This window comes from Coregonus clupeaformis, unplaced genomic scaffold (genome assembly GCF_020615455.1).
Source record: "Coregonus clupeaformis isolate EN_2021a unplaced genomic scaffold, ASM2061545v1 scaf0965, whole genome shotgun sequence".
Lineage (NCBI taxonomy): Eukaryota > Metazoa > Chordata > Actinopteri > Salmoniformes > Salmonidae > Coregonus > Coregonus clupeaformis.
The window spans coordinates 170062-178203 of record NW_025534419.1 but is presented as its reverse complement, the minus strand read 5'-3'; the positions used below and the strand labels follow the sequence as shown (position 1 = coordinate 178203).

General features: G+C 38.5%; 1 pseudogene; it reads left to right on the top strand.

Annotated features, from left to right (window-relative positions):
• The first annotated feature begins 1475 nt into the window (after positions 1 to 1475).
• LOC123486037 lies at positions 1476 to 5997 on the top strand (annotated as a pseudogene).
• The last annotated feature ends 2145 nt before the right edge of the window (positions 5998 to 8142 follow it).

Below are 8142 nucleotides of genomic sequence, written 5' to 3'. Positions count from 1 at the left end.
CATTCGCGCCATTTCAGATACCTGTTTTTTTTTCTTGTCCATTCATACGTTGCTGATACGATGCTTGCTGGGACATGTAGTCTCGTGAGGTGTTACTACATAGGATTAGGCGGAAAGCATTTCCATACTCACTACTACTCCCAGAATCCAATATTATTAAATACCATGCATAGTGTGCTCCCATTGGTTGAATGTGTGTTCAAACGGACATGTTACACTCCTAATATGGTGTTTCTACGATGGGACGCTTTATTTTCATGTTTTTTTATGCTAATTACATTCTAAAACCCAGCTGTATGCAGCAGTAGTAGTAAGGCATGCGCAGTGTGTAAAAGACAACGGCGAAGATTCAAAGTTTTGTTCGGTAAGTCCAATGTTATTTACCTTTTACATTATTTGCATTTAGAAATTAACGTAAATGCTAATGTTTTACATATATTACATTTAATTTCAGTCTGTCGCGTGCGAACTATATCAGCAAGGGGGTCATTGTAACAATGGGAGAGCATGGATGTGGAGCGTGGCGTGGTAGCTAGCTAACGTTAGCAGGCTAGCTAACAACAATAGTCAGATTGCTATTTGGCGCTCTCGGCGGGCGAACGTTTGAATTTAAAGGGAAGGAAACGATATAAATTATTGTGCGTGTTAAATATTACAACAATTTAATTTAAAATTATAAAACAAGCCAGTGTCGCTCAATTCACTTTTTTGTGCCGCATTTTTTTTATGACTTCGGCTGCTTTTTGTTTCTTCACTGAAAGGAGTTCTCCTTCCCCGCTTTTTGTTTCGGATTCCCCAAGTAACGTTAACTGAGAATCACTTTCCCGACGGGAACATATCAGTTTTAAACACAGATAAACGATCAACATTGCAATAAGAAAAGCATAGTTACTTTTCATTACCAGCGACCCACTGTTCTAATTTGTCGATTATTTGTAGTAGCCATGTTTGCTAACGATGGCGTCATTACATTACTAGCGGGGGTTGCCAGATGCTGCCATTCTATTTTGGTGGATTGCTTGCAAACAACAATCATACAATGACAGTTTTGGCAATGTACCCTTGGTGTATTGTAATCTACTAAAGGGAATAGCTAGTTTGCAATAGTTGGCCAGATTTAGTTGTGTGAGTCTGTGCTCAAAAAACCCATTCAACCAATTTCATCCTTTGCCAAAGGCTTTGGTTCCTGTCCCGCATAGCTTTGGTTAAAAATAGTCTACTCCAGTCAAGAAACAAAAGGAGATGGGAGTCGCAGCCTATAACGTTACTTGTGTATGCATAATAACCGGGACGTCTAGCTAGATATAACACCTGTGGCTAAGTGATTGCCATTAGTCGGTATAGTAGCTTGCAGGATTGATAAAGGTGTATCTAATTGCACAGAAGGAATGTTTTTTGTGTGTGCTGAGTATCGTTTTTTTTGTGTAGTTAAAATCGTCAATTAATATGAGAACGCTTGTCTCAGCGTGAAGTTATGACATCATAGATAGCTGAAATTGTAGAATAAGGCTTCTAAATGGAAATAACCCAATGTTTTGACCACATGTGGTGACCCGCCCCTTTCCACCAGGGGAAAGCATTACAGCAGTAACGTAACAGTGCTATTACTATTCTGCATTAAATGGATGCCATCCTTTTGTAATCTATTTGTTCTTTCTCTGTAGGTTTCCCATTGATCATCATGTTTGGTTTTCACAAGTCGAAAATATATCGCAGCCATGAAGGATGTTGCATTTGCAAGACCAAGTCCTCCAGTTCACGCTTTACTGACAGCAGCAGATATGAAGAAACCTTCAGGCTATGTTTTGGGTAAGCATTAAGTCTTATGGACATGATAACATTGCATTAATCAAATACTTCCTTTTTCGGGACGATTAAACACACTTTTATTTCTGTATTGTATATTGTAATTCATGTTAATGCTGAGTTTGCACCAGTTTTCCCCCCGGTGATTGTATGCAATAAAAGGTCAAACGAGTGATGGTCACCAGATTGAATTAGGAAGATGGCGTACCTTTATTATTAGGATGGCGTACCTTATTTTTTTGCTGTCTGAAGAACAGTGATGTTAACTTTGCACTGGTTCAGAATATGATTTAATATAGAAGTGTTTCCTCTGGAAAAATGTGTAGAAGTGGGGGAAAAGGTCACGGAGTGGGGGGGAGCTCAGTTCTGGTGTCTTTTTAAAAGGACATTCTACTCCAAAATGAATTAAAATAAGTATGCTGACACCATCTAAAATAGAATTTCCACCTCCAAAAATTAGCCCAATAACACATTGGTAAAATTATTTCAACATATTGGGCCATGTACAGTATATAGCGTATTCATGGTCCATATTATCACATGCATATTATCAGGTATGCTATTAGCAATAAAAATTATCACTTTTAGCCCAACTAATGCAGCAAAGTGCAAATACATAGGCTGAAGCATGGGGTTGCCTATCTGCATTTACCCTATTGGGCTAATCATTAGCCAGATCTCAAATGTGATCTTTTAACTAGTTATTATCATATTGATTAATTTTATGTCCCAAAAAACGTGCATAAACACTGAATATAATGTAGGCCTACCTGTTAGGGTAACTTAGGGTAACTTCGCCAATGGGGTAAAAGCCCTGCCTGTACTTCTCACAGAAACCACTTCATGACACAATTTCCCCCCAACACTTTCCCTGGTTTCAACTTCTCTTGCTCAACAAAAATATAATCTGTCTCATCACAATTTAAGGCATCCCAAAAATTATTTTAAGGTAGCGAGGCGTTGTACCCCAAGTCACCCCTACAATTGACCGGTGTTACATTTAGCCCCACTCTCCCCTATGCACTCACTGCAAATTGCAGAGCATAATGTGCTTCACCATGCTTCACGCTAAAAAAATGGGGCAGTTCACGCATATTTAGGAGTTGAGAAATAAATAAAGTAGCAATGGAAAGTTGGAATTCCCCTCTTTTAACAAAAGCCATTAAAACTGCTGTTTTTGCAATTGCAAGAATTGTGGTGCATTGACTGCTTGTCAGAATGCATGTTTCCCTCCCTATGGCACTTATAGCATGAATGCGCCACTAGAGGAATATTTATCTAGCATAGAACACAACAAGACGACTAGGTAAATAGATAAACTATTCTATTATGGGGTTGTTCGATTTTTCTATTAATTACTTGTTTTGTTTGCAGAGGAAAAGTACATGTGGAATGTTCTAGCATCTTCAAAATGCGCCTCATTAGAAATATTTTGTCATGTTCCATATTTTTTTTGGGTTGCGTGGCGGCTATGATTTTGCCGTGGGGCAGCACCACAGCAAAATCAGTGCAGCAGAAACACTGATATATAAGTTAATCTTCTGTCACTGTCTGTTATGTAAAGACGTTTACTGATTTCCTTGAGGTGTTGTTGTTTTATCATGTGCTTATGTGTGTTTTCATTTCCTTGATTATTTATCAAGGTTGTCAGAGGATCGTGTGGGAGACATCTGCAATGCCTGTGTGCTGTTAGTAAAAGATGGAAAAACTGCCAAAAGGCTCTAAGAAGAACTGGAACCATGTATGCACCATATTTTATTTTATTTTAGTTCAATGAGGATTCACTGTGATTGTTCATGTAATTGATGCTATGTGGAAGTTGAGTGATTGACATGTATTATATGACATTAGGTTGTGGATGCAAGAGCTGGGCCTGGCTTCAAGCTAACCAAACCCAAGAAGATGAAGAACAGTGATGGGAAGAAGAAAAGCAAGCTGAAGAGGCTTCACAAATTCAAAAGACAAAGTAGGTCACTTGTCTTGTTAAATCAACCAAATTATAGCATATAATAGCACACCTTCAACATTTTTTAACCATAGAGTTTTACTGCATAAGTCTTTGTTTCACTTTAGTCATTAGGCCCCACTTGGAGGATCCAGGTAGACATGCAGATGTTGCCATGATGTTGCCTCTAAAACATTTACCATGAGAGAATGCCACCAAAATGTTCCTGTTTGTCCTTTCAGACTCTGATGCCCACAGCACGACCTCAAGCATGTCTCCATCCCAGTCCCCCAGTTACGAGTCAGATGACGGCTCAGACGTGGAGTCCAAACAGAGGCGCCCCACTCCTTCTGTCTTTTCCTTCCTGGACCGTTCTTACTGGAAAAGGTATGTCAATGAAGTATATGAAATTGAAGTCTGTCTGGAAAATCTAAATTTATTTATTTTAGTACTGTAATTTATCTGGGACAATTCTGCAAAAAAATTGTTTGCTTTTTGGACAAACTATTGAATGGATACTTCATCATCTTCCCTGTAGGCAAAAGTGTGCTGTGGGATTGTCTACAAAGGGCGTTTTGGTGAGGTGATGATTGACCCACGTCTCTTCAAGCCATGCTGCAGCTCTAAGAAGCAGGAGACGTTGGTTCCCCTTCCCGCCATTCACCCACCGCCTCTCCCGCTACCGGAGGCCCTGAAAGAGGACTGGTGATGGCTCTTGAGCACCCCCTTGGGGTGTCAATGGCACCCTACAAGTTGTCTCCAGTGGCAGACTACCCCCAAAATCATTCCCTATTAGTTCACTGTGCATTTAGACGGCTAAATGATTTTCCTATTTTTGCTTTGTTGTGTTTATTTTTTTATTTTATTATATAGAATTAATGTTCATATTTTTTTTACAGAAAACTAAAAAGAACCAAAAAAAATTGTTTTGATAAAGGCATTAGTTGTACTATTTATAGGATGAGGAGGCAGAATTCTATTTGGCCTTGAAGGGCACACTATCCAGGTCTGATTTAATTTGGTTTGCAACGTTTAAAGCTTATTTTCTGTGTTACGGTTACCAGCATTTGTATATATTATGTTCATTTTGCCAGCATCAAGTCTGTTCTTTTTTATTCTTTTACAGCTGTCTAATTGGCAATGAAGTGTTCATGTGCTGGTATGCAAGACTCCGCCAGCTAGATTTCTAAAACCAGCTTATTTGCATTGATGGAATGGACATTTTAAGTGTTTTCTTATACTTGTGTTCCCCTGACACTCAAGCAGAGGTATTAGATTTATAGCATCTTAATATATAAAGGGCTATGGGCTATGAGAGTTAGGGGTCTTCAGTGAGTTTATACAGTATGAATGGCCTTTTAAAATGTATACATGCATGCGTTGTCTCACTCTTTCCCACACATTCATGGTTTGGCAAGCACTGAGTAGGATTGTACATTGTCAGATTTGTAAACACTCCGTATCATGAGCTTATCAATTGCTTTTCCAGCAATTTCATGCAAGTGAATCACATTAGATTGAGTTAACCCAAGCATGCAGAACTCATCTTTGCCTTGGAATGAAAACCAGCAATTATTTATTTGTCATTTGTATAGTCTTCCATGAAATGAAAATGCACATTTTATAACCATATGTTGAAGTGTTCTTGTATATACACTTGTGAGTGTTTTGTCCTTTTGGCCATGAGAACCATTTTAAATTACAGGTTTGACAACTCTTTTTAAACCACTAAGTGTGTACAGATACGAAAATATTTAGATTGAGGCATTATTTTATGGCATCACTTGCATTCATTGGCCAATAAGTGGCTAGCCTAATCCCCAAGTTTGTTACAAGACTTCAGGAGGGTTGTGTTGGGTAAGGCACAATGCAGCAAAGATTTTGCAACCGAATAAGAAAAATTAGCTTTCTGTTATTGGAAAACTTCTGGCAGTAACTGTTTTGTGCCTGCTGAATACCACCCATATCTTTGTCCTCGGAGATGAGTTGAAGGCCACAGGATGAAGGCAAAAGCAATACTTACACTATTCATGTTCTGTGTTTGTTGGCATCTTGATATTCTGTTATTGAACGTGTATTTTATGTTTTTGTTTTGTTTTGTTCATCTACAGAAAGCAAATCAAAGCTGAGACTATGCAGACATTTTGAATGTGAGAAATGACCTAAATGTTAAAGGAGCAATGTTTGTAAGTCCATCTCCGCCTCTTATGTTATTACCAAATTGTTTTTCAGTGGTTTGTTTAAAAGCTATATTTAATATTTTTCATAATCATAATGGAACTTTGCCTCAAGGGACAACATAAGTTTCTGGTTAGTGGTCGGGTCAAACCAATAAGATGTGTACCTCTGTTAAATAATGCTCAGATTGCACCGTTTTGCAGTAAGTGGCAATAATTATTATCAGTTTGTTGTCAGACATGCAGACAGGTAGTCTGAGTGCCAGTCTGTTTGTTCCATCATGCCAACTTCTTGTTACTCATTGTCATGCCAATGAGTTTGCAAGAAGAAAACAGATCTGGCACCTGGCTAGTAGACAGGGTATCCTGTTGTGCAATGTTATTTATTTGCTGTAACTGAACTTCCATCACAGCAGAATGGTTTGTGTCAATATACTGTATGACCTTGGTTTTCAAAACACTTACTTTTGTGTTGCAGGTTAGTTGAGTATTGAAAATATTTATGTGATTCTTAAATAATGTCATTAAAAGGAGAGATGCTGCTTCCTTTTATCAAGATGGAAATTCTAAACTGTTTTTTTATATAGGGAAATGCATTTTTATTGGCGTTTGCATGGTACATTTGATCATATGAGGTGTGCCTTATATAAGAATGAACGTTCCTTTTACATTATGAAATTCAATCTGTCATTTAATATTTATTTATTTCAAATCCATTTGTAAAACTGATGCTGTTAATTGAACTGTTAGGACCTTCAAGTCATTTTCATTTTGTGCACTTTTGATTTTTTTCTTTTCTATATTATTTTGTATCTCAACAACTACGTTAGTTCTGTCTTGTAATAAAACACAAAATATCATTTTTGCACCTGCGTGATCTCATTTCAACCGCTGGATGGTACTCAAACCTTAACACTTGTTTAGTCACGGTAGAGATTGGAGAGAGGGTTGGTTTAATTTAGAGCAAAGAATAATGCATTTTATGATGAGTTGAACTTGACCGCCTTTTTCCGCTAGTTCAGTATAACAGCTCACAACTACTGTATTTTAATTTCGTCACCAGTACTCTTAAGAAGTGACATATCTGAGAAATGCCAACCCACTTTGTGAAAGTACGCCTAGCGCCACACAGGGGAGCAGTGCGCAGAAATCAATGATCATAGGTAGGCCTACGATTCTGTTGCCTAAACCTCTCATTTTCATTTGGATAATCGAATATTGAGCGGGTAAGGCGCCTTTGATGTTGAACACTCAAAGGCGCGTGAAGTAGCTTGCGTGAAGGCTTCTTCAATATAATGCCGCATTCACGTCATGCTAACCTTGGCGGAAGAGTCGGATCCCGAGTTTCCCATTTGGAAGGTACCAGAATAAACCAATAGGAAGCTCCACGCAAATAATTTACTTTCATTTTAACTCTGAGGTCCCGAGATTACGACATTGCATGAACGCGGCATAAGTCCATGTTCCAATGTCGATTGCCTATTTAATCTCGCGTTCATTTCTTGTCGGAAACTCGGTAAATGTCAGACTCGCTTAAGCTGCGTTCACTTGCTAGTCGGAACTCGGAAATGTACGACTTGCTAACTCGTTGTATAAGGATGATCCCGAGTTTCCCACTTGGGAAGTATCAGAATCAACCAATAGTAATCTCTAAGCAAATAACTTACGTTCATTTTAAATAACTTACGTTCATTTTAACTCGGAGGTTCCTAGTTCCGACTAGCACGTGAACGCGGCATACTCGTTGTATAAAGATTATACCCTAGTTTCCCGCTTGAGAAGTATCGCATAATCAACCAATATGAAGCTCTACGCAAAAACTTACATTTATTTTAACTCGAAATCCCGAGTTTCCGACATGACTTGAACGCTGCAAAAGCCTAGGATCTGTTGTGAAAGTATATTCAATTGGATACAGAGCCGCGCGCTTCGACGCAGCTGTGCTTGCGCTTATTTCCACAAAATGAGTTTTAGACAATAGACGGATTTCAAAGGATGGCACTTTGATCGCCGACAAAGACTCTACACAAGTCTGGAGCAGTCAAGTGTGAAATACAATGAGATAATTTATGGCCACCATTATTTCGAGGATTGGGCATTCAGGGTTGTCCACTTTATTCAACAGGAGGATGAAAAATAACACAGAACAGGGCACAGTGCAGATGTGCAGGAGTTAAACTTATTTTACAAAGTCAGGCTTTTTAAGGAACATTT